Raw genomic sequence first — 26,010 nt, 5'->3', positions numbered from 1 at the left:
TAGAGGACATCAAATACAAAAAGACACCCATCTAAATAGGGCCCCAGGGAGTTCCCTTTATTCCTGTAGGCTTTCCGACCCCAACCCCATAAAAATGTTTTGCACACACAACGGCTAGCAGAGACTAAAAAGATGCAAAGCTTCCAAAAATTACACATGCTCAGCTGAAGGAGGTTGATGACTGCGTCACATGAGCCCATTCCTGGAGGAGCCCATTGTTTCCTCAGTCACAGCACCAGTTCAGTGCCCCAGCCTTCTAGACCAGAGGCTGATAGCAGGGATCCCTGAGCGTTGTGACTGGCTGGAGTGACTGCCTGGAGGGCAGAGCGCTCACTCCCTCTGTGCATCCTCCAGCTGCTTCGCTATCAAATCCTGCTTCTGCTCCACTAGCACCTGATAGAACTGATGTGGGAAGTGTGTTTTAGCCAGATGAGCTTATCCACCATGATTAGGTGGAAATTTTCAGGCTTCTAATACTTGTAGGTCTCACCACGGGACAATATCAGCTTATTGTTCAGGAAGCAGCAATGGAGGAACAGCTCTTCCTCCAATGCACACAGGTCCAGGAAGTTTTCCAAGTTGACCCAGATATAGGGGCCAGAGCCACAATTGAGAAAGGGGATCTTCAATGCCTTCAACTTGTTAATGATGTACCTGTGAGGACTAGCAGGTGGATACACTTTGTCAATCTGTTCTCTGTCCTGGAGCAGCCAACACAGTTTGTGCTGGGTGATGCCAGAAACGCTGCAGAGGCAGCCAGAGGAGCTCACAGCAGAGCCCACCTCCTTGTTGTGGGTATACAGAGTGCCAAAGCAGAAGCCAGAAATGATAAAATCCTTACTGGTGCTTCAGATCACATGGGCCCTGTTGGAACCAGGCAAACTTTCCATGCCCAGAACACTGTGAAATATCATGTATTCATCCAACACAGATAGCATGTAAATCTCATCTATAATGACACGTAGGTTGCACCGCTTGGCAAATTCTAGGTATTCCTTCAATGAGTCCCAGGAGTAGAGGTCACCCAGAGGATTCTGAGGGTTAATTAACACAAGGTCTCTGACCTTACTGCCCTTAAGCATAGCCTCAAGTGGGGCTTACTCCACCTTCTACACTTGAGCTGGAAAGGATGGATGTTCACGTCAGTGATCTCACTGTCTGGGTGGACAAGCATCAGCTCAACTTTCACATACCAGTGGGAGCTGAAGAGGAAGCAACCATAGAAGGTGGTGAGGGGTCAGAAAGGCCTCACCTGAATCTCACAGAACCATGGTCAGCACGGAGAAGACAGAGTGGCAGCCATTTAGAACAACCAAGTTTTCTGGATCCAGGTGGGCAGGTGTCTTGCAGTAGTAGGTCAGGAATGAGCCCACTTCTTCCCAGGGATGGTTGCCCTCTCTAATCAGGATATTGCAGCAGGATCTCCTCAATGCAGTTCATGTCACTGTGATTCAAAATTTCAGTAATCAGATCAATGCACAGCTTATTCTCACTGGTTCCAAGATTAATGAAACCCGAAGTGTTCTTGTCCTCATGGTATTTGTCTCCATGGCAGTTCTTGTAGCCCTAGAAGCTGGAATGGTACAAGGCAGAGCTGTCAATCCCACAGTTGAATAGGTCATGGCTGGCAAATGCAGCTTCAAAATCACTCCATTGAGGAATTAGCTGGTCAGGCTGCCTGGATGATGGGCCCACTGCCCACCTCTGACTTCACCCCTAGAGTCCTGGGAAGGGCAAAGCAGTTGGAATCCCAGGCCACCCATGGCCCCAGACTACAGGAGGTAGACCAGTTGGCATATTAAGTGGTCCAGGAGGGCTTCCTGCTCCTGGCTGGCCTGATTATGCCTCTGCTCTTCCAGCACCAGGTCCTGCTGCATGTGCTTGGTCATCAGCTGCATGATATGTTCTTCAGTGATCTACAGCAAATGCACCATCATCTCCATCAACTGGCTAAGAATATTCTGGTTTCTGAGGCCCTGGCCCCTCATCAGGCCACAAGGCACGTGGAGAGTGTCTGATCAGTGATTCATACTCTGGGTATTTGCACTGGCCTCCGAAGGCTGGCTGAAACCTTTGCCTCTGTTTCCATTCATCTTTCTGTGGTCTAAGATCCTTATGCCTGATGAAATCATCCTGGAACGTCAGGGCTCAGAGACCTCTCCAACACTCTCCTCTCACTAAGCTTGCTTATCCACCTTTTTTATTATAATCATCCTAGTTAGTTTGAAGTTATAGGTATTTCATTGTAGTTTTGCCTGGCATTTCCCTACAGACTAATGATGTTGAGCACCTTTTCATGTGCACATTGGCCATTTGTATATTTTGTTAGGATAAAGGTATATTCAATATTCTTTTCCTACTTTTTAATTGAGCTATTTGTCCTTATAGTATTGGGTTGTCAGGGTTCTTTATATATTCTGGCTATAAACCTCTTATCAGACATATGATTTGCAAATATCTTCTCCCATTTTGTGGGTTATCTTTTTATTTTCTTGATTGTATCATTTACAGCACAGAAAGTTTTAATTTGGATGAAGTCCAATTTAGCTATTTTTTTTCTGCTATTTCTTTGCTTTTGGTATGATATCAAAGAAACCATTGCCTAAATTAAGGTCACTAAGGTTTACTCTCATGTTTTCTTCCAGGAGTTTTCTAGATGTAGTTCTTACATTTAAGTCTATGATCCATTTGAGTTCATTTTTGTGTATGGTGCGAGGTAGATGTCCAGTTTCACTCTTTTACATGTGGATATTCCATTTTCTCAGTACCATTTGTTAAAAGGATAATTATTTCTTCCATTGAATTATCTTAGCACATTTGTTGGAAATAAATTTGTCATGAATGTAAGAGTTTACTTCTGGACTCTCAATCCTATTCCATTGATCTATATGTCTATCCTTATGCCACTACCACACTGTCTTGATTACTGTAGCTTTGTAATAAGTTTTCAAACCAGGAAGTATGAGTCCTTTAACTTTGTTCTTCTTTTTCAAGATTGTTTTTGCCATTTTCAGTCCATATCCATTACTTTAAGCTGTTGAGAACATATTCTTCCAGCTTGCCTGGTTCCAGACTGAAATGTTTCTTTTAGTCCTTCCTCAAATGCCAGACCATTCATTCCCTTTGCTTGCAAACATGTTGCATGCCTCCCCAAATTATCACTCATGGTAATTAACAATGAGCACAAAGAACAGCTGGAAATCAAGGACAGGATGGAAAACAGGGGCTTTTAAAAGAAAATGACAGATTTAGGTCACCAGAAAGTCTTTGAATAGGATGTTGTGGGAACAAAGTGACTGTCATGGTGAAAAATTAGATCATAAATCTTAGAATAAATCCTAAAACAGATCTCTTGTGTTTTCCTCTTCCTCATGTGGACTGGGTAGATTGTGTTGATTAAGTTAGTTCATTCTCTCAGACTCTTCCAAAATGAAATAAAGCTGTGCTGTTTCTCATGTTCTTATTGCAGACCCTGCCTTTTGGCCTTTTGTAGTTAGTGTCTATGAGAATTTTTATACCTGTTAGAGATTAAGCATTTCATGCTTTAATTATGTTCAAATGAAAAAAGGTTATCATTTGGAGATGCACCTATATTGAGAGGGTTGCAATAAACATATCTATATATGAGGGCTTCTGAGATCACATGACCATGTGTGAACACTTTACGTAGTCACATCAGACATTGTCAGTTGGCCAAAGAAAGTTATTTTTTTATTATAGTATTTATTCATTTATTTTTTTATTGGAATATAATTGCTTTACAATGTTGTATTAGTTTCTGCTGTACAACAAAGTAAATCAGCTACATATATATATACATATATATATATATACACACACACAAGAGATACATATATATATATATATCCCCTCCTTCTTGAGCCTCCCTCCCACCAGCTCCATCCCACTCCTCTAGGTCATCACAGAGCACTGAGCTGAGCTCCCTGTGCTATGCAGCAGCTTCCCACTAGCTATCTGTTTTACACATGGTAGTGTATATATGTCAATGCTACTCTCCCAATTCGTCCCACCCTCCCTTTTCCCCACTGTGTCCACATGTCCTTTATCTATGTCTGGCCAGAGAAAGTTACTGCTCTCATTTTACAGAAGCATAACTGAAGTGCCAAGAGGTAAACTGACTTGCTTAGGTAATTGAGCATGGCAAGGACAGAGCCAGTATGAAAGCACAGTATATCTGCCTCCTGGAGATGCCATTAATGGTTAAATTGTGTCCTCCAAAAGGATATGTTGAAGTCGTAATCCCTGGTACCTGTCAATGTGACCTTATTTAGAAACAGGGTGTTAGTAGATGTTGTTAAGTTGAAATCATTAGAGTGAGCCCTAATCGAACATTACTGGTATCTTTATGAGAAGAGAAATGCCATGTGACAACAGAGGCAAAGATTGGAGTGACAAAGCTGCAAGCCAAAGAATGCCAAGAGTTGATGGCAATCCTCAGAAGCTAGGAAAAGCAACGGAAATATTCTCCCCTATAAATTTCAGAGGGAGTCTGGCCCTGCCAACACCTGGATTTCAAATTTCTAGCCTGTAGAACTTTGAGACAACAAATTTCTGTTGTTTGATACCACCTAGTTTTAAGTACTTTGTTATGGTATACCTAGGAAATTAATACAGACACTATGCATTCTTTGACACAGCACTTAATAACAGAAAATCAGCCTTCTCAGAGCACCAAGTGGTGCTGCACAATTTAAGAACCATTCCCTACTATTTACATACAATTCCACTGCCCTAGGACAAATTCAGTCTTGGACAATGACGCTGATATAAAATACTCTTCCCCTGCTTCAATACTGTCAATAAAGAAAAGCTTCCTATGTCATGATTCAGAGAACCTCCCATCGCCACCATTTTTTGCACAGCTCTGGCTGTTTAAAGGTTTTTCCTCATAAACTAATTTGCCTTCTTCTCACATCTATCCATTAATACTAGCTCTGTTTTATGAGGGCACTCAGGAGGACCCTAATCCCTCTTTCATATGATAAGCCTTTAAACATTTAAAATCAGATACATGTGCCCCCATTTTCTTTTCTACCAAGAATTTCAACTGTTCCTCTTAGACCATGCTCTTGTAGACATTCACCACCCCTGCTGGGCATCCCAGTGTCCCTCCTAAGTGTAGCATCCAGAAGTGAAAGCCAAATTCCCAGTGTCAACTCCTTAGAACAGATGAAAGCAGAACCAGCTTTTCTGGTGTATAGACACTTCTTCTGATACAGAAAAATATTACTATTACAGCCCAAACTGCCTTACAATGAGGTAAATCTTGAGAAATGCAAGAAGCCTTTATTCTCATTAGCATTTTGATATATTTGGGGGAGGGGTGGAGCCCATCCAGTTTTCCATGTGAAGAGTTTCCCAAAAGTATAGGGCCATGAGATGGCAATACACCGATATAAGTATCTACTCCACAGAATAAAAGCTCAAAGTATTACAGACAGTTAGAAAGATGGGCAAAATAAAACTATATCAGATTGAATATTGATAAATATGAAATCCATCACTTAGGATTTTAAAGTTTATACTTGCTATAGACTGAATTGCATCCCCTGCCAAAAAAAAAAAAATTATATATTGAAGCCCTACTCATGCCCCCCCCACTTTTATGATTGTATTTGGAGATAGGGCTTTTAGGAGGTAATTATGGTTAAAATGAGTTTATAAGAGTGAGATCTTAATAGAATGGGATTAGAGGCCTTATAAAAAGAGGAAAAGAGTGCCTCTTTCTCTATCTCTATCTCTCTATCTCTCTCTTCACACTAGTATGCATGGAGGAAAGACCATATGATGATATACCAAGAAGGTGGCCATCTGTAAATCAGGAAGAGAGTTCTCACCAGGAACCAAATCAGCTGACACCTTGATCTTACACTTCTCAGCCTCTAGAACTGTGAGAATTAAATTTCTGTTATTTAAAGCCACTTAGACTATGGTACTTTGTTATGGCAGCCTGATCTGACTAAGACAATACTAATAAAAGATGAAGAGAGAAGATGAATAGAAAATGTGACAAAGACTCAAGAGTTTCTCATCAGAGAGCAACAGCCAGCTCTACCCACCACTAGTGCCTCCCATCAGAAAACTTCCACAAGCCTCTTAGACAGCCTCATCCAACAGAGGGCGGAGAGCAGAAGCAAAAAGAACTACAACCCTGCAGCCTGTGGAATGAAAACCACATTCACAGAATGATAGACAAGATAAAAAGGCAGAGCGCAATGTACCAGATGAAGGAACAAGATAAAACCCCAGAAAAACAACTAAATGAAATGGAGAGAGGCAATCTTCCAGAAAAAGAATTCAGAATAATGATAGTGAAGATGATCCAGGACCTCCGAAAAAGGATGGGGGCAAAGATCGGGAAGATGCAAGAAATGTTTAACAAAGACCTAGAAGAATTAAAGAATAAAAAAACAGAGATGAACAATACAATAACTGAAAGGAAAACTACACTAGAAGGAATCAATAGCAAAATAACTGAGGCAGAAGAATGGATAAGTGACCTGGAAGACAGAATGGTGCAATTCACTGCTGTGGAACAGAATAAAGAAAAAAGAATGAAAAGAAATGAAGACAGCCTAAGAGACGTCTGGGACAACATTAAACACAACAACATTCGCGTTATAGGGGTCCCAGAAGGAGAAGAGAGAGAGAAAGGACCCAAGAAGAGATTATAGTCGAAAACTTCCCTAACATGGGAAAGGAAATAGCCACCCAAGTCCAGGAAGCATAGAGAGTCCATACAGGATAAACTCAAGGAGAAACACGCGGAGACACATAGTAATCAAGCTGGTAAAAATTAAAGACAAAGAAAAATTATTGAAAGCAGCAAGGGAAAAACAACAAATAATATACAAGGGAACTCCCATAATGGTTAACAGCTGATTTCTCAGCAGAAACTCTACAAGCAAGAAGACAGTGTCATGATATACTTAAAGTGATGAAAGGGAAGAACCTACAACCAAGATTACTCTACCCAGCAAGGATCTCATTCAGATTCGAAGGAAAAATCAAAAGCTTTACAGACAAGCAAAAGCTAAGAGAATTCAGCAGCACCAAACCAGCTCTATAACAAATGCTAAAGGAACTTTTCTAACTGGGAAACACAAGAGGAGAAAAGGACCTACAAAAACTAATGCAAAACAATTCAGAAAATGGTAATAGGAACACATATAACAATAATTACCTTAAACATGAATGGACTAAATGCTCCAACCAAAAGACACAGGCTTGCTGAATGGATACAAAAACAAGACCCATATATATGCTTTCTCCAAGGGACCCACTTCAGACCTAGGGACACATACAGACTGAAAGTAAGGGGATGGAAAAAGGTATTCCATGCAAATGGAAAACAGAAGAAACCTGGAGTAGCAATATTCATATCAGATAAAATAGACTTTAAAATGAAGAATGTTACAAGAGACAAGGAAGCACACTACGTAATGATCAAGGGATCAATCCAACAAGATGATATAACAATTATAAATATATATGCATCCAACTTAAGAGCACCTCAATACATAAGGCAACTGCTAACAGCTCTAAAAGAGGAAATCAACAGTAGCACAATAATACTGGGGGACTTTAACACCTCAATTACACCAATGGATGGATCATCCAAAGAGAAAATTAATAAGGAAACACAAGCTTTAAATGACACAATAGACCAGAGAGATTTGATTGGTATTTATAGGACATTCCATCCAAAAACAGCAGATTACACTTTCTTCTCAAGTGCGCACAGAACATTCTCCAGGATAGATCACATCTTGGGTCACAAATCAAGCCTCAGTAAGTTTAAGAAAATTGAAATCATATCAAGCATCTTTTCAGACCACAATGCTATGAGATTAGAAATCAATTACAGTGAAAGAAATGTAAAAAACATGAACACATGGAGGCTAAACAATACGTTACTAAATAACCAAGAGATTACTGAAGAAATCAAAGAGGAAATCAAAAAATACCTAGAGACAAATGACAATGAGAACACGATGATCCAAAACGTATGGGATGCAGCAAAAGCAGTTCTAAGAGGGAAGTTTATAGCTATACAAGCCTACCTCAAGAAACAAGAAAAATCTCAAATAAATAATCTAACCTTACACCTAAAGGAACTAGAGAAAGAAGAACAAACGAAACCCAAAGTTAGCAGAAGGAAAGCAATCATAAAGATCAGGGCAGAAATAAATGAAATAGAAACAAAGAAAACAATAGCAAAGATCAATAAAACTAAAACCTGGTTCTTTGAGAAGATAAACAAAATTGATTAACCATTAGCCAGACTCATCAAGAAAAAGAGGGAGAGGACTCAAATCAATAAAATTAGAAATGACAAAGGAGAAGTTACAACAGACACCGCAGAAATACAAAGGATCCAAAGAGACTATTACAAGCAACTCAATGCCAATAAAAAGGCCAACCTGGAAGAAATGGACAAATTCTTAGAAAGGTATAACCTTCCAAGACTGAACCAGGAAGAAATAGAAAATATGAACTGGCCATTCACAAGTAATGATATTGAAACTGTGATTAAAAATCTTCCAACAGGGCTTCCCTGGTGGTGCAGTGGTTGAGAGTCCACCTGCTGATGCAGGGGACATGGGTTCATGACCCACTCTGGGAAGATCCCACATGCCACGGAGCGGCTGGGCCCATGAGCCATGGCCACTGGGCCTGCACACCTGGAGCCTGTGCTCCGCAACGGGAGGGGCCACAACAGTGAGAGGCCCGTGTACCACAAAAAAAAAAAAAAAAAAAAAAAAAATCTTCCAGCAAGCAAAAATCCAGGACCAGATGGCTTCACAGGCGAATTTTATCAAACATTTAGAGAAGAGCTAACACCCATATTTCTCAAACTCTTGCAAAAAATTTCAGAGGAAATAAAACTCCCAAACACATTCTATGAGACCACCATCACCCTGATACCAAAACCAGACAAAGATATGACAAAAAAAGAAAACTAGAGACCAATATCACTCATGAATATAGATGCAGAAATCCTCAACAAAATGCTAGCGAACAGAATCCAACAACACATTAAAAGGATCATACACCATGATCAAGTGGCATTTAGCCCAGGGATGCAAGGATTCTTCAATATACACAAATCAAACAATGTGATACACCATATTAACAAATTGAAGAATAAAAACCATATGATCATCTCACTAGATGCAGAAAAAGCTTTTGACAAAATTCAACACCGATTTATGATAAATACTCTCCAGAAAGTGGGCATAGAGGGAACCTACTTCAATATAATAAAGGCCATATATGGCAAACCCACAGCAAACATCATTCTCAATGGTGAAAAACTGAAAGCATTTCCTCTAAGATCAGGAACAAGACAAGGATATCCACTCTCACCACTATTATTCAACATAGTTTTGGAAGTCCTAGCCATGGCCATCAGATAAGAAAAAGAAATAAATGGAATACAAATTGGAAAAGAAGTAAAACTGCCACTGTTTGCAGATGACATGATACTGTACATAGAGAATCCTAAAGATGCCACCAGAAAACTACTAGAACTAATCAATGAATTTGGTAAAGTTGCAGGATACTAAATTAATGCACAGAAATCTCTTGCATTCCTATACATTAACGATGAAAAATCTGAAAGAGAAATTAAGGAGACACTCCCATTTACCATTGCAACAAAATGAATAAAATACCTAGGAATAAACCTACCTAGGGAGACAAAAGACCTGTATGCAGAAAACTATAAGACGCTGATGAAATAAATTAAAAATGATACCAGTAGATGGAGAGATATACCATGTTCTTGGATTGGAAGAATCAATATTGTGAAAATGACTATACTACCCAAAGCAATCTACAGATTCAATGCAATCCCTATCAAACTACCACTGGCATTTTTCACAGAACTAGAACAAAAAATTTCACAATTTGTATGGATACACAAAAGACCCTGAATAGCCAAAGCAGTCTTGAGCAAAAAAAATGGAGCTGTAGGAATCAGACTCCCTGATTTCAGACTATACTGCAAAGCTACTACAAAACAGTCATTAAGACAACATGGTACTGGCTCAAAAACAGAAATATAGATCAATGGAACAGAATAGAAAGCCAAGAGATAAACCCATGCACCTATGGTCAACTAATCTATGACAAAGGAGGCAAGGATATACATTGGAGAATAAGTTATGCTGGGAAAACTGGACAGTTACCTGTAAAAGAATGAAATTAGAACACTCCCTAACACCATACACAAAAATAAACTCAAAATGGATTAGGGACCTAAATGTAAGACTGGGCACTATAAAACTCTTAGAGGAGAACATAGGAAGAACATTGTTTGACATAAATCACAGTAAGATATTTTTTGATCCACCTCCTAGAGTAATGGAAATAAAAACAAAAATAAACAAATGAGACCTAATGAAACTTAAAAGCTTTTGCGCAGCAAAGGAAACCATAAACAAGACGAAAAGACAACCCTCAGAACGGGAGAAAATATTTACAAATGAATCATCGGACAAAGGATTAATCTTCGAAATATATAAACAGCTCATGCAGCTCAATATTAAAAAAACAAACAACCCCATCCAAAAATGGTCAGAAGACCTAAATAGACATTTCTCCAAAGAAGACATACAGATGGCCAAGAAGCATATGAGAAGCTGCTCAACATCACTAATTATTAGAGAAATCCAAATCAAAACTACAATGAGGTATCACCTCACACCAGTTAGAATGGGCATCATCGGAAAATCTACAGACAACAAATGCTGGAGAGGGTGTGGAGAAATGGGAACCCTCTTGCACTGTTGGTGGGAATGTAAATAGATACAGCCACTATGGAGAACAGTATGGAGGTTCCTTAAAGCCCTCAAAATAGAATTACCATATGATCCAGCAATCCCGCTACTGGGCATATTCTGAGAGAAAAACCATAATTCACAAAGACGCAGGCACCCCAATGTTCATTGTAGCACTCTTTACAATAGCCAGGTCATGGAAGCAACCTAAATGCCCACTGACAGACGAATGGATATAGAAGGTATGGTACATATATACAATGGAATATTACTCAGCCATAAAAAGGAACGAAATTGGGTTATTTGTAGAGACATGGATGAATGTAGAGACTGTCATACAGAGTGAAGTAAGTCAGAAAGAGAAAAACAAATATTGTATATTAACGCTTATGTGTGGAACCAAGAAAATGGTACAGATGAACCGGTTTGCAGAGCAGAAATTGAGACACAGATGTAGAGAACAAACGTATGGACACCAAAGTGGGAAAGCAGCGGGGGGGTGGGTGTTGTGTTGTGGTGAATTGGGAGATTGGGATTGACATGTATACACTGATGTGTATAAGATGGTTGACTAATAAGGAAATAAATAAACATAATAAAAGAGTTTATCATCAAAAACTCTATATGAATTGCAAATGCGTTAAAGCTGTTCCAAAAGGTAATATAGCCAAAGCTGTCCTAATACAGGTGTATCCCAAATGCCGGCTGGGACTTCGTCTCAATTAGATTTAGATGATCTTGCATTGAATTGCCAATTTCTAAGCTGCTTACATATAAATGCTTCCCTGGACTTCCGTGCATTCCTAAAGCTTGTGAGCTCATGTTCTCACAAGCCCCTCAGCCCCCCAGCTCCTGCGTTCACACTTCAGTCTCTGCTTTGCCTTGAGACAACCATCTCCAGCCTTTTAGTGCCACATCTCAAAGATCACAAGCAGGGCCAGCTTCATGAGCATGTAACCACTGCAGTTATGCATGGTCCTGCATTCAGAAGGACCTGAGTTTAGTCCCCTGTTGTAACTCTCTTGAAATTCTTAATTATTCTGTCTTTGAACTTGTGTTTCCGAAGTGAAGTCTGACGGGACAATGGTGCATGTACCTTCTAAACAGCTCATCAGAAGCTGGAATTGAGCCCCTGTAGCTACAGTGATGACCAGTTTGATAAATTACTCCAATCATTCCTTTCCCTCCTTCCAGGTTACACTCCCTCAGTCCCCATTCCTGTTACCTGGGGTCTCTTCCTAAATGAATTACCTACACACAAGCCCCTGTTTCAAGCTTTGTTTGAAAGGGAAGGGCAACCGAGGCTAGGGCAGTTGCGACACTAGACACTCGGATTTAGTGTCCCTAGAAAATGGACCCTCAGAAACAATTGAGGCCACCTATACAAATTTCCTGAGTTCCTGTCCACTTACCCTTTCAAATAGTTAATATGAGTTATGTATTTATTGGTACATATATTCAACAACATTGCAGAATATCGTCTATTTATGTCATGTTAAAATATGCAAATAGACAATATAATTGATGATCTTACAAGCTTATCAAATGGATGTCTAATCTGGATAATTGCAAACCATGACCTTGATGTTTATGACCAATTATCATGGTAAGACTAAGGAAAATGAGAAAGAAAAATTATATTTCTAAGAAAAATCACATTTTAAAAAATCTGTGAATAAAACACAAAAAATGGACTAAAGGGGGATAAGCTGTGACTGAAAGAAGCAGGTTTTTAGAAGGAAAAAAATCCTTAACTTAAATAAAATATTTATCCAATTATAGAATTAATAGAAGTTAGATAACTTGTAGCAATAGAACAGTCTGAGGTTCAAATACATTTATTTTAAATTGTTAACTAGTACAAAGGTTACTTCCTCTATTCATACCACTGCAGCAAGTCCAGGTCAAATAAATTAATTTCCTTTTTCCTAGAACTTTCTGGTCAAAATAGACAAACAGGGCTTTACAGTAAAGCAGAATAAGTATAAAAGTACAAAACAGAAATGATTTCTGTTTGTGCAAGTCTTCCTGGAGCTGGGCAATTTTGCTTGGGTCATGTTTATCAGAGTAGTTCTGAGTTCACCTAATGGATAGGAAACTTTCAGAAATATAGTGCAATGAAAATGATTTTTAAAAGTAAGTTTTCCATGAATCCAAACGAATATTTGGTACTTGTTTACGTTGTTTTTTTTAAATTGAAGTACAGTTGATTTACAATATTGTGTTAGTTCCAGGTGTACAGCAAAGTGGTTCAGTTATACATATATGTATATATCTATATTCTTTTTTTATTCTTTTCCATTATAGTTTATTATAAGACATTGAAGATAGTTCCCTGGTCTATACAGTAAATCCTTGTTGTTTAGCTATTTTATATGATAGTGTGCATTTGTTAATCCCATACTCCCAATTTTCCCCTCCTCTCTGCCTTCCCCTTTAGTAAAAATAAGTTGTTTTTTTTCTATGTCTATGAGTCTGTTTCTGTTTTGTAAATAAGTTTATTTGTACTAGTTTTTAGATTCCACATATAAGTGATATCATATATTTGTCTTTGACTTACTTCACTTAGTATGATAATCTCTTGGTCCATCCATGTTGCTGCAAATGGCATTATTGCATTCTTTTTATGGCTGAGTAATATTCCGTTATATGTATGTACCCCATCTTCTTTATCCATTCATCTGTTGATGGACACTTAGGTTGCTTCATTATCTTGGCTATTGTAAACAGTGCCGCTATGAATATGGGGGTGCATGTATCTTTTCAATAATTATTTGTGGTTGAATTACAAATCACCACAAAACTTAGTGGCTTAAAACAACAGCAATAGTTTATTGAGCTTTCATACCTTCAATTTGGACTGTGATCTGTGTGGAAGGCTCATCTCTACTCCACGTGGCATCAGCTCAGCTGATGGACTATGGAATCACTTCCAAGTGACTCACTCACATGACTGGCAAGTTGGTGCTGGCTGTTTGTTGGGAGTTTAGTCATACGTGGCTGATGACTGGAGCCTTGGAGGCTCTCCATGTATGCCTCTCTACGAGCTTCTTGGGCTTCGTTACACTATGGTGACTGAGTTGAGTGAGGGGCCCAAGTGAACAAGGCAAAAAATAAAAAAGTCACCTTTTATGATTTAGCATTGGAAGTCACAAAGTGTCACTACCACTGACAACCGGATTTAAGTGGAAAGAACACAGATCCCTTTCCTTGGTGGGAACAGTGTCAAAATTTAGTTGCAAGAAGAGCATATGGAATAGAACACATTGTTGCACTCATCACAATCACAGGAGTGAATAAGGGAAAGGAACAGGAAGACTTTCTGTAGAGCTGATTTCATTTGAAAATCCTTTTGATACTATTTTTGATACATCATTCTTCTAAAAAATGTAGGCCTAAGTACACCAGGAAAATAAAACAATTTAGTCTTAAAATTCACGGGCTCTGCAAAAATCACGAAAAAACTTAAGCAGTAGGGGAGAGGAGCATTACCACTTACTAATATGACCTTGGCCAAGGTTTTGAACATCTATAAATCCTAAATTCCTCATCTCTAAATTTTGGAATTAATTATATTATGAGAGTTGAGAGAATAGAATAAAATATTTTATGTAAAGCACAAAACTAATGAATGCGTTCAAATAACATTATTTACCTTCTTTCTTAAGCGTAGTATTTCATTGGCTATTACCACCAACTCTTGAGATCCATAATGTGATAAGTTAAATAACAAATATGAAAGGAGATCATTTCTAGAATTATATTTCACTAGGAAAATTCTAGATACTGGGCTGTGGAGTGATGTATTGGAAATTGTCTTTGTTACCTATTAACCAAATACTTCATTTAAAAAAAACCAACTCATTTAATAAGTGGCGTGTGGGTATACTTTAGTGATTGCTCAAATATTCCATGGCAAGATGTTGCCTACCCAAGAAAAACACAATGAAGAAAGCCTTGGGGAACAGTAAAATTAAAAACAAAAATAGAAAAACCCTGCTCAACTTCCAGTAAAAGCAGGAAATGGGTTGTGTAAAGGAAATAACCAAAATGTGATCATGGAAGACACTTAAGTACTTATATGAAATTAGAATCCACTAATTCATGTGGATTAAATATAATTAAAATCAGAATATATTTATTAAATGTTATAATCAGTAAAAATATCCAAATTATTTGTGTATAGTTTTACTATTTAATCACAACTAATCAAATAAGTGCAGAGAATGTTAAATGCAGAACAGTTAGGAAAAGAGCAAGAGGTATGATTAAAGTTTTAGAAAATGGTAACCAGGAGAGAAAGTTTCACATGAAATTTATGCAATCAGTTTAAAAGGAAAAGACAGGCAAGCACTTATTAATAATTGCTTATAAATATGCAAAAAACATATAAAAGAATTCTTGCGTTTCCTTTAATTTCCTCAAAATGTTAATAAAGGGGCTTAATCAGTGACAAAACTTAAGTGCAATAGTTTTTAAGCATCTGGGACAAGCTGTAGAATTAGGCTTGCAGTCAGTCTTTCTAGAAAGGAGAAACCAATTTTGCTTCTTAGTGTTTATGTTTTTCTAGCTACAGATCATGAACTTGACCAGTGATGACTATCAATACATTCTCAAAGCTAAAATCCTTTGGGAAAAAGAAATGAACTACTCTCTGAAAAAATTACATATAACCTGTCATTTATGTAACAAAATAGGTAAAATGCCATTCTCTTGGCAGTCCCTATGAGAATTCTTTTATGGAGGGACACACATTTGTTAAAACAATCAGTTATAATCTTGAAAGTGGAGGGGAAGGGGGTTGGTAAGGGGCATTGTCAGGCATGCAGCGACAAAGAGAGATAGGGATTTGTTTGTTGCTTCTGAGAGGAAGGAAAAATATGGTTGGGTGGGGCAGTGTCAGCCTTGACCCCAACAGGAGATGGAACTCTGTGAGGCTGCCCTTAACACATCACATCATCAGTACATCTTCTAAAATTTGACAGTGGAATATTATTCAACCTTAAAACAGAAGGAGATCCTACTATTTGCAATGACATGGATAAACCCAAAGGGCATTATGATAAGTGAAACAAGCCAGAGAGAAAAAGACAAATACCCTCATAGTATCAATTATATATGGAATCTTAAAAAAAAAAAGTGAACTCATATAAACAGAGATTAGAAAAGTGACTGCCAGGGGCTAGGGGTGGGGGAAATAGGGAGAGGTTGATAAAAGAGTACAAACTTTGTTATAAGATGAAAAAGTTCTGAGGATCTAATGTAAAACGTGATGACTATAGTTGATAACACTGTTATGGTATAACTGAAATTTGCTAAGAGAGTAGAACTTAAATGTTCTCACACACACAAAGAAAGATAAATACGTGAGGTGATGGATGTATTAATTAACTCAATGGGATGAATCGAGATGGGATGAATTTTACAATATATATTTATATCAAATTATCACACTGTACACTTTAAATATCTCACAATTTTATTTGTCAATTATACCAAAATAAAGGAGGAGGGAAAATGCTTTCTTGGACTGGAGTAAACAGATTTCCTGTGAAAACAGCTGAAGGAAGCTGAGATTTGCATCTAAGGTGCTATGAGCCCTGACATACCCAGTGAGGTACCAAGTGCAGAGCTGTGGGTAATGGGAGAGGCACAGTGAATGATGGGAAAGGGGATTGCCAGTAGGAGCTTTAAAGGCACTACTAAAATGAACTAAATGTCTGTCTGTTTAGGCTACCAATTCTAAACAACATGAGTGATACAGTACTCTTCCTTGGAAAAAATTTTGTTTTTTTCTTGCTCTAAGTACTAAATCTAAACAATTTCCCTTATTACTGTTGAAATTTAATAACATATAAGTAAGCTAAAAATGGGCACACTTTTATTACTTATCTTTTAATAAGCATTGTGTTCTACATAGAAGTTAATTTGAAGAAATTCCAATTAAACCATCAACCCCCAAATATCCAGACTTGGTGTCATGTATTCATTTCAAGACCAAGAAGTCAACTGTTTCTTTCATTTTACAGTCACTGTGGTATCATTGTTCATTTCAAATTTCTTTTTTTTCCATTGAAATATAGTTGATGTACAATATTATGTTAAATTCAGGCATACAACATAGTGATTCAACGTTTAAATACATTACAAAATGATTACCACAGTAAGTCTAGTAACCATTTGACCCCATACAAAGGTATTACAATATTATTGACCATAAGGCTAATACTGTATATTACATCCCCATGACTTACTTATTTTATGACTAGAAGCTTGTACTGCTTAATTCCCTTCACTTATTTTGCCATCCCCCCACCTCCTCCCCTCTGGCAACCACCTGTTTGTTCTTGGTGTCTATGAGTCTATTTTCATTCTGGTTTGTTTATCCATTTATTTGTTTATTCATTTGTTTTGTGTCTTGGATTCCATATGTAAGTGATAAAATATGGTATTTGTATTTCTTTTGTCTGACTTATTTCACTTAGCATAATGCCCTCTAGAGCCATCCATGTTATTGTAAATGGCATATTTAATGGCTGAGTAATAGTCCACTATATATATCACATCTTCTTTATCCATGTGTCAGTAGACACATGTTGCTTTCATAACTTGGCTATTGTAAATAATGCTGCAATGAACATAGGGGTGCATATAAATTTTCTAATTAATGAGACTTTTTTGCTTCTGGTTTTCTTTCCTTCCCAGAAAGGAAATTGATGGACTATGTGGTACTTCTATTTTTAATTTTTTGAGGAACCTCCATACCATCTTCATTAGTAGCTACACCAATTTACAATTCCATCGACAGTGCACAAGTGTTCCCTTTTCTCCACATCCATGCAAACACTTGTTATTTTTATTTTATTTTATTTTACTTTTTATAATAGCCATCCTGACAGCTGTGAGGTGATATTTCATTGTGGTTTTGATCTGAATTTCCCTGATGATTAGTGATGTTGAGCATTTTTTCATGAGTCAGTTGGCCATCTGCACATTTTTCGGAAAATGTCTATTCAGGTCCTCTGCCCTTTTTTAATCCTATTGTTTTGTTGGTATTAAGTTGTATGAGTTCTTCATATATTTTGGTTATTAACTCCTTGTCAGATATGTCATTTGCAAATTCAGTAGGCTGACTTTTTCATTTTGTTGATAGTTTCCTTTGCTGTGCAAAAGTTTTTTAGTTTGATGCTGTCTTATTTGTTTAACTTTGCTTTTACTTCCCTTGCCAGAGGAGACAGGTCAAAAAAAATATTGCTAAAACCAATGCCAAAGAGTGTATTGCCTATGTTTTCTTCTAGAAGTTTTAGTTTCACATCTTACATTTAAGTCTTTAATACATTTCAAGTTTAGTTTTGTATATGGTGTGAGAAAGTGGTCCAGTATCATTCTTTTACATGTAGCTGTCCATTTTTCTCAGGCCTATTTATTGAAAAGGCTGTCTTTTCATCCATTGTATATTCCTACTTCCTTTGTCATAGACTAGTGGGCATATAAGAATGGGTTTGTTTCTGGGCTCTCTATTCTCTTCCATTGACCTATGTGTCTGTTTTTGTGCCAGTACCATACTGTTTTGATTACTGTGCTTTGTATTATGGTTTGAAGTCAGTGAACATGATACCTTTGGCTTTCTTCTTTCTTCTCAAGATTGCTTGCTCTTCAGGGTCTTTTGTGATTCCATACAAATTTTAGGATTACTTGTTCAAGTTTTGTGAAAATGCCATTGGTATTTTGATAGGGATTGCACTGAATCTGTAGGTTGTCTTGTGTAGTATGGTCATTTTAGCAATATTAACTCTTCCCATCCTTGAGCAAGGTATAACTTTCCATTTGTTTGTGTCATCTTCAATTTCTTTCACCAATGTCTTAACAGTTTTTCAAGTATAAGTCTTTTACCTCTTTGGTTAGATTTATTCCCAGGTATTTTATGTTTTTTATGCAATTGTATAGGGAATTGTTTTCATGATTTCTTTTTCTAATGGTTAATTATTAGTGTATAAAAATGCAACAGATCTCCATATGTTAATTTTGATTGAGTGCTTCAATTAAAAAGCAAAGAGTGGCTGAATGGATAAAAAAAACAAGACCCAAATATATGCTGCCTACAACAGACTTATTTTAGATCTAAAGACACACATAGATGGAAAGTGAGGGGAAGGAAAAAGATATTATATGCAAATGGAAACAAAAAGAATGCTTGGGTAGCATACCTATAAATTACACTTTAAAACAAAGACTGTAATAAGAGACAAAGAAGAGCATCACATAATGATAAAGGGACCAATCCAACAAGAAGATAGAACACTTGCAAATACATATGCACTCAACATAGTAGCACCTAAATACATAGGGCAAATATTAGCAGACAGAAAGGAAGAAATTGATAGTAATACAATAATAGTAGTAAACTCTACCACCTCACTTACATCAGTGGACAGATCATCCAGACAGAATATCAAAAAGGATGCATTGGCTTTAAAGATAAATTAGACCAGATAGACTTAATAGTTATGTGTATAGAATGTTCCATCCAAACATAGCAGAATACATATTCTTTTCAAGTGTACATGGAACATTTTCCAGGATAGATCACATGACAGGCCACAAAACAATTGCACTAAATCTAAGAAGATTGGACATCCTAACCAAGGCAATCAGGCTAGTGAAAGAAATAAAAAAGAATCCAAGCTCCCCAAAATGGCTGCCACCAGTGTATCAGTCCCCAGGGGGTGTCCCTGCTGCCTCCTGCCTCTGAAGGAGGCTCTCCAGCATGTGGGTCTGTCCACTGTCCTCTGTTGTGGGACTCGGGGCATGTGAGATTTTTGCATGCTCCCTTTAAGTGTGGGGTCTCATAAACAACAATGGGTTTCCACCTTGTAAATTGATAATAACGTAAAACGTAAAAAAAAATTTTACATTCATGAGCAAAAAAAAAAAAAAAAAGAAGTGGAGTCCATTTCTCTAGTCTATGTAAGTTGCTTTGGCATGTTAGATGTTGGCAAACATGATGCAAGCAAAGGCTTGAAAAGCACTTGTGCACTGGGGATTGTTGCTTCTTGCTGCTGGGAACACTGCAGTCACCACTCTGGGGAGGAGCCGGGCTAGCCCACTGGACGATGAGAGATGCATGGTCATCGAGCCAACTGCTGGACATGTGAATGTAGAGGACCTCTAGACCTTCCAGTCCCAACTGAGCCAGCCAAGGCCAGAATTGCCCAGCCAATTCATGGAATTATGAGCAATATTAAATTTTTGCTGATTAAAGCCAAAAAAAAAAAAAGTGGAGTCTCTGTTTCCTATAGCCCTCATGTAAGCGCCACTAGTTTTCATAGCCTGACTTTTGGGAGGTTCATCTTCCTGGGCAGGACCCTTGGGCTGGGGAGCCTGATGTGGGGTTTGGACCCCTCACTCCTCAGGGAGGACCTTTGTCGTTGTGATATTCTTTCCATTCATGGGTCACTGACCAGGGGGTGTGGGTCCTGACTAGAGTGCATCTCCACCCCTTCTACCTATCTTGTTGTGGCTCTTTCTTTTTCTCTTTAGTTCTGGAAAATCTTTTCTGCTAGTCTTCAGGTCATTCTCATAGACAGTTTGTTTCTCTGTAAATAGCTGTAATTTTGGTGTATCTGTAGGAGAAAGTGAGCTCAGGGTCTTCCTGCTCTGCCATCTTGATCAACTCAAATTGCCTATTTAAATTCAGGAATATGTAATATTAGATCTCAAACTTCTTCAAACCATATACAGAAATTATGATTTTTTTGGTGAATATATCATTTGAAAGCCACTAACTAAAATTGATCTAGGCAGACATGACAGTTTTGCAACTTCTTGAATGTATTGTAAAATGGGGGGGTTTTATGGATCTCTGCCTAACATTCTTATGCTTACATTTTTTCCTAACTAGCAAACAAAGGACATTAGGTAAAAATCTAAGGAAATTTAAATAAAGTACGTGCTTTAGTTAATAATAAATTAACTTAAATGCTTAAATATCAGTTTATTAATTGTAACAGATATCAGTTTATTAAATATCAGTTTATTAATTGTAACAAATGCTTAAATATCAGTTTATTAATTGTAACAAATGTACCATTCTAATGTAGCTTGTTAATAGGGGGAAATGGGTGCTTGTATATGGGAACTCTTTGAGCTAGCTTCATGATTATTTATATAATTATTACTGCATGTGGAAGAAAAATTTTGAAGCTAAAATTAGTAAAAATTGTTCTTTCATTAAGTATGAGAAAATCTGACTATGCTTTCTATTGAACATAAATACACAAAGAAAAATAATTTCTATGAAGTCACTTCAATTTTTCAGAAGTTAGAGATTAAAAACAGACACAGTAATGTTATTTATTATTGTGACAGACTAATATGTAGTTATAAGTCCTTATGTCTTTGTTTCAAAAATGAATCAATGTAATTTAAAAATATTAGCCCATAAGTTTTTCTTTCAGAACTGTTGTATTTATTCTATTTTTCATGTTTTTATGGTCATAATTGTATATATGTAAGAAAAAAAAAAATATATATATATACAGTGCAATACCTGAGAACTTCCACTATCTTTTCTGGCCACTAGTATTATTTAATTTCATGATTAGCACTAAGAATACTTTATCATGTAGAAGCAGAATTTTGACAAAAAGTATTATCCACTCCAAATTGTGCCAGTGCACAGATCCAAACAGCATCAAGATAGAATAAACTCTGAGAACTAGTAAAAATCTTGTCAAGGTTCATATGATGCTCCCAAGGCCAGGAGAATCCAACTGTTACCTGGGTAATACACTTAAAAAAAAAAGAAAGAAATAGAGGTGTGGGTACATGTATAGAAACTAAGTATTTTACAGAGATACCAGAGTGACCAAAGTTTTATATTTAAAAAAGGGTATTTTTTCTTTCTGGTTTGCTTCCAGCAACTATTCTTCTCATATACATTCTATCTTCATATAGGACACTAGTTGTCAGGATTTCTTTTTCCCACCACAAACACATGGGTTTCTTACTGCTTTAATGTCAGGGTAGGGGAGAAGGAGGACAGAAAATACAAAACACAACCCTAGATATACATTTCTGAAGTACAGTACATAGTGTAAAAATGATCCCCCAAATGATTTATGATTGTGATTTACTCTGTCCCTGTGGGTATAGCCCCATCCTCTTGCAATCCCAATTAAGAATCCCTGATATAAAGGATCTTTCATTCATTGGACAAACATGTAATAAATATTGACCATATATAGTATCCAGGCTGGATTTCTCAATTGCATTCTTACCATTAGTTCACCACATTACTGCTATGATAGTCTATCTCTGGGGTTGGGTCATCTTCTGGCAGTGCTTCTCTATCTCAGCTCAAAATCTTTATCAACAGCATGCATGATTCCCGAGTTTCAGACCATCACTGTCTCATACCAAACATTACCTCACTTCACTTTTAAAATCCAACCTCATCTCCTCACCCCCTTGGTGAAATACAACATTTGAGAAGGAGGAGGAAGAGGAAATTTATTCCCTGAAATTAAAAAGAAGAATCTTCAACTATTCACCATTTAAAACTCCTGTTTTTCATAACCAGGATTTTGTCTCATTCTTAACTTTTAGTCCACTGATCTCACATTCTCATTTTCCAAGCTTAGGAAATAAATACAAAACCTATAAATTTGACACTCATATAGTTCTCAGATTTTCAAGGATAGTAAAAACCATTTTCTATTTTGCCCTTTAAGAATATTCATATTTAGCTTATTTTGTGTCCTCATTTTTGGTACAAGAAGTAACATTGTTTTATCTATATAGCTACCTACATAACATCAAATTAAATAAAAAATTTAAGTTCCTTTATAGCATCATATACTGAATATTTGAGTTTTTCCTCATGAAGTCAGTTTTCCAAAGTTTCTATTACTTTAAAAACTCTCCTTGTGAGTGAATAGTCATTGTAATAATAAAACAACCAGCTAAGTAGATCAATTCAGAGAGAAAAAAAATCATCACCAAATTCAGTCAAAGTATTCAGGATTATTCTTAGACCAAAAGAATGGGCCCCATGTTTACTTCAGCATTTGGAGTAGCAAAGTGACCCTAGGGTCTCCCAAATATTGACACAACATGTTCTCTTCCAAAGCCTATATGCTTTGCCCCCACTTAGCCTATTTCCAGCGTTAATAAGTTGTGTTCCAGAAGTCCATTTATTGAGCCTGTGTGGATTTGTAATGTATTTTCCCAGAGAAATGTGATGGGTGTGTTCTTAGGCCTGCCCAAGAACTGTTTAGTCATAAAGTGTTAGAGCTAAGGGGACTTAAAAAATCATCTAATCCAACCATTTTAAAACCATAATATTGCTGAAACTGTAGTAAGAGTTGACTCCAGAGAGTCTTTGGAGACCTTCTTGAGTTCGTCAAGTCTCCTCTGTGTCCTGACGGGGCCAGTTTGTTTGGGGTTGTAGAAGACAATGTCCAAGACCTATACCAGGAACTGGGCTTATCCTGGGAAAATCTTTGCAGCACAGAGAGCATTCTCTAGGTTTGGAGATCTAGTGAGGAAGGGGCATTAGCAGTAAAGCATCACTGAAATTACTCCTGGGGTAGAAGTGTCTCTCTAGGAAGCAGGAGTCTCAGTCTGGAATTTCTCTACATAAACCAGAGGTTATCTATTTTATCAATAGTTTTCCTTGACTGACTTGACTTTATACTGTGGTTCTCTTGAGCAAGTGATGAGGGGAAATGTCGCTTCAACTGCCACCAAGACCCCATGCTCAGCTCAGGGAACTTTAGATGGCAGGAATGTTACCCCAGGAGTTCGGACAATCTCACATGTATTTCCCAAATGCCAGGACTCAGGATAATTTACCCTCTATAGACTCACGCAACAGCTGGGAGAAGTCAGGCCTCACTCCTAAATAGCAAAATTCCAATAAGGCAAAATAATATTTGTAAATAGCTTCTTTCTAGCAAGAAAGATTCCAGAATAAGATTGTTCCAGTTTTTGTCTTCTCTAAAATCATGTCTCTTTTAGCTAATCAAGTCAGAAAAATCTCATCTCCTTCACCCCCATTTTTAAAAAAATTTATTGAGGTATAGTTGATTTACAGTGTTGTGTTGATTTCTGCTGTACAGCAAAGTGATTCAGTTATACATATATATATATATTATTTTTCATATTCTTTTCCATTATGGTTTATCACAGGATACCGAATATAGTCCACTGTGCTATACAGTAGGATCTTGTTGTTTATCCATCCTATATATGAGTTTGCATCTGCTAATCCCAAACTCCCAATCCTCCCCTTCCCCACCCTCCTCTCCTTTGGCATCCACAAGTCTGTTCTCTGTGCCTGTCCTTCACCCCCATTTAAAGTCACTTACCTCCCCCTAGGATGACACAGACCAACATAAAGAATTACTCTCCTGGGACCAACTATGAGTTATTCTGTAGAGAAAATAAAACCAAAAACTCATGGTACCCTATTTGGTAGTCTGTAGAGTATTATGATACTGTGATCATATAACTAGAGACTTTTTACTTCTTACTACTGAAAAAGGTACCCCAGCTGATTATTCAGGCTAATACAAACTCTGGAGTCAGATCCAAATCTTTGTTCCACTAACTTAACAGTTTTCAAACTTGGGAAAGTTACCAGATCATGCCAAGCCTTAGTTTTCACCACTGGTGAAATAGTGATAATAATAGCACCAAAACTCACAGGCCAGTTTTAAGAATTAAAAGAGTAATGTATAAAGAGGTACAAATGATTAGGTACAAAATAAGCTACAAGGATATGTTGTACAACACAGGGAATATAGCCAATTTTTTTTTTTAACCAGCTTTCTTTATTTGGAAAACTTGGTTATTTCCAGTTTCTCATCATTATAAATTACACTGAAAGCAATGTCTTTAAATACAAATCTTTTTCCTTTAAATACAAAAGAGTATTTTGTTAATGTTTATTTATTTATTTATTTTCTTATTAGTCAATATTCTATAATAACTATAAATGGAGCATAATCTTTAAAAATTGAGATTCACTGTATTGTACACCTGTAACTTGTATAATATTGTACATCAACTATATGTCAATTTTAAAAATGGCTGCAAAAAATTTTTAAATTAAAAAAAAAAAGAGTAAGGTATATAAATGGCCTAGCACAATGACTGGCACCAGAGCAAATACTCAGTGAATATGTAGCTTTTACTATTGTTAATATTGTTATTTCTGTCATTAGTTTTATTTTAAATCTGATCTAATTCCTTAGATCATTTGGCTTCCTATTTGATTTGCTGTAACTGTGTACATTTTAGTCATATTTATATAAAACAATCTCTCCAAATTTACTACAAGTTATTTTTAGATAAATTTGCTTCTCCTTAAATGTTATTTTGGCAGTGTTCATTTATGGTTCCAATTTGTTCAAATGATTCTGAAATCTAATCCTCTCTAAAGAGCAGCTTCCTCCTCTTTTTTTTCCTGTTCTCCACTCAGTATGATATTGTTGTGAACACAGATTATGTCACGAGCAACATCAAACACACAAATGTTTAACATCAATTCCTAGAACTCTTCACTACCCAACAAATTCATGGGGACAAAGATGATACCTCATTAATTTTTCCCTTTTTTTTCTATTCCCCCACCTACAAAACGCAGATAATCTTTTCACCTAATAGGTGATCATTTAATGCCTTGAACAAAGTAATTTCAAATCTTTCAATATAATTGTCCACTTATTATTGTGTCTCTTGCCCGCCCCCCGCCGACTAATTACTAAAAATGTTAAGCATATGTATTTGAAGTGAAGATATATTACCTCTCTCACTTCAAATTTGTCACTACATTGCAGAGGCATTTTCCTTTCAAGTCAAATATCACAGAACATAAGGGAACACACACTAGGATGGAATTTAATATTCTGAGACTGTTTGTCAACACTGGGCTGTGAATATGATCCAAGTAGTACATTTTGTACTGTCTGCTGGAGCATAGTGAGCTGAAATTTAAAAGGCTGAACAATTTTGCTAGATACCCTACTGTCTTAAGTAGTTGGCCTTATCTATCCTAATGTGGCCTAAAAAAAATGGCTGTAAAAGATCTGACAAGGCACATTAAGTGGCAGTCACACAGTGTACCTTGATTTTGTTAAGTAAACTAAAAATAAAATCTGGTGGAGAGATATTTAACAAAATTTACAGGAAGTAGGGATCT

General features: G+C 37.0%; 1 pseudogene; it reads right to left on the bottom strand.

Moving 5' to 3' along the window:
* Window positions 1-330: 330 nt before the first annotated feature.
* LOC132518022 (probable inactive 1-aminocyclopropane-1-carboxylate synthase-like protein 2) lies at window positions 331-2,030 on the bottom strand (annotated as a pseudogene).
* Window positions 2,031-26,010: the final 23,980 nt, after the last annotated feature.

The sequence above is a fragment of the Lagenorhynchus albirostris genome, chromosome 3 (genome assembly GCF_949774975.1).
Source record: "Lagenorhynchus albirostris chromosome 3, mLagAlb1.1, whole genome shotgun sequence".
NCBI lineage: Eukaryota > Metazoa > Chordata > Mammalia > Artiodactyla > Delphinidae > Lagenorhynchus > Lagenorhynchus albirostris.
The sequence above is the reverse complement of the archived record's forward strand: the minus strand, read 5'-3'. Positions and strand labels throughout refer to the sequence as shown.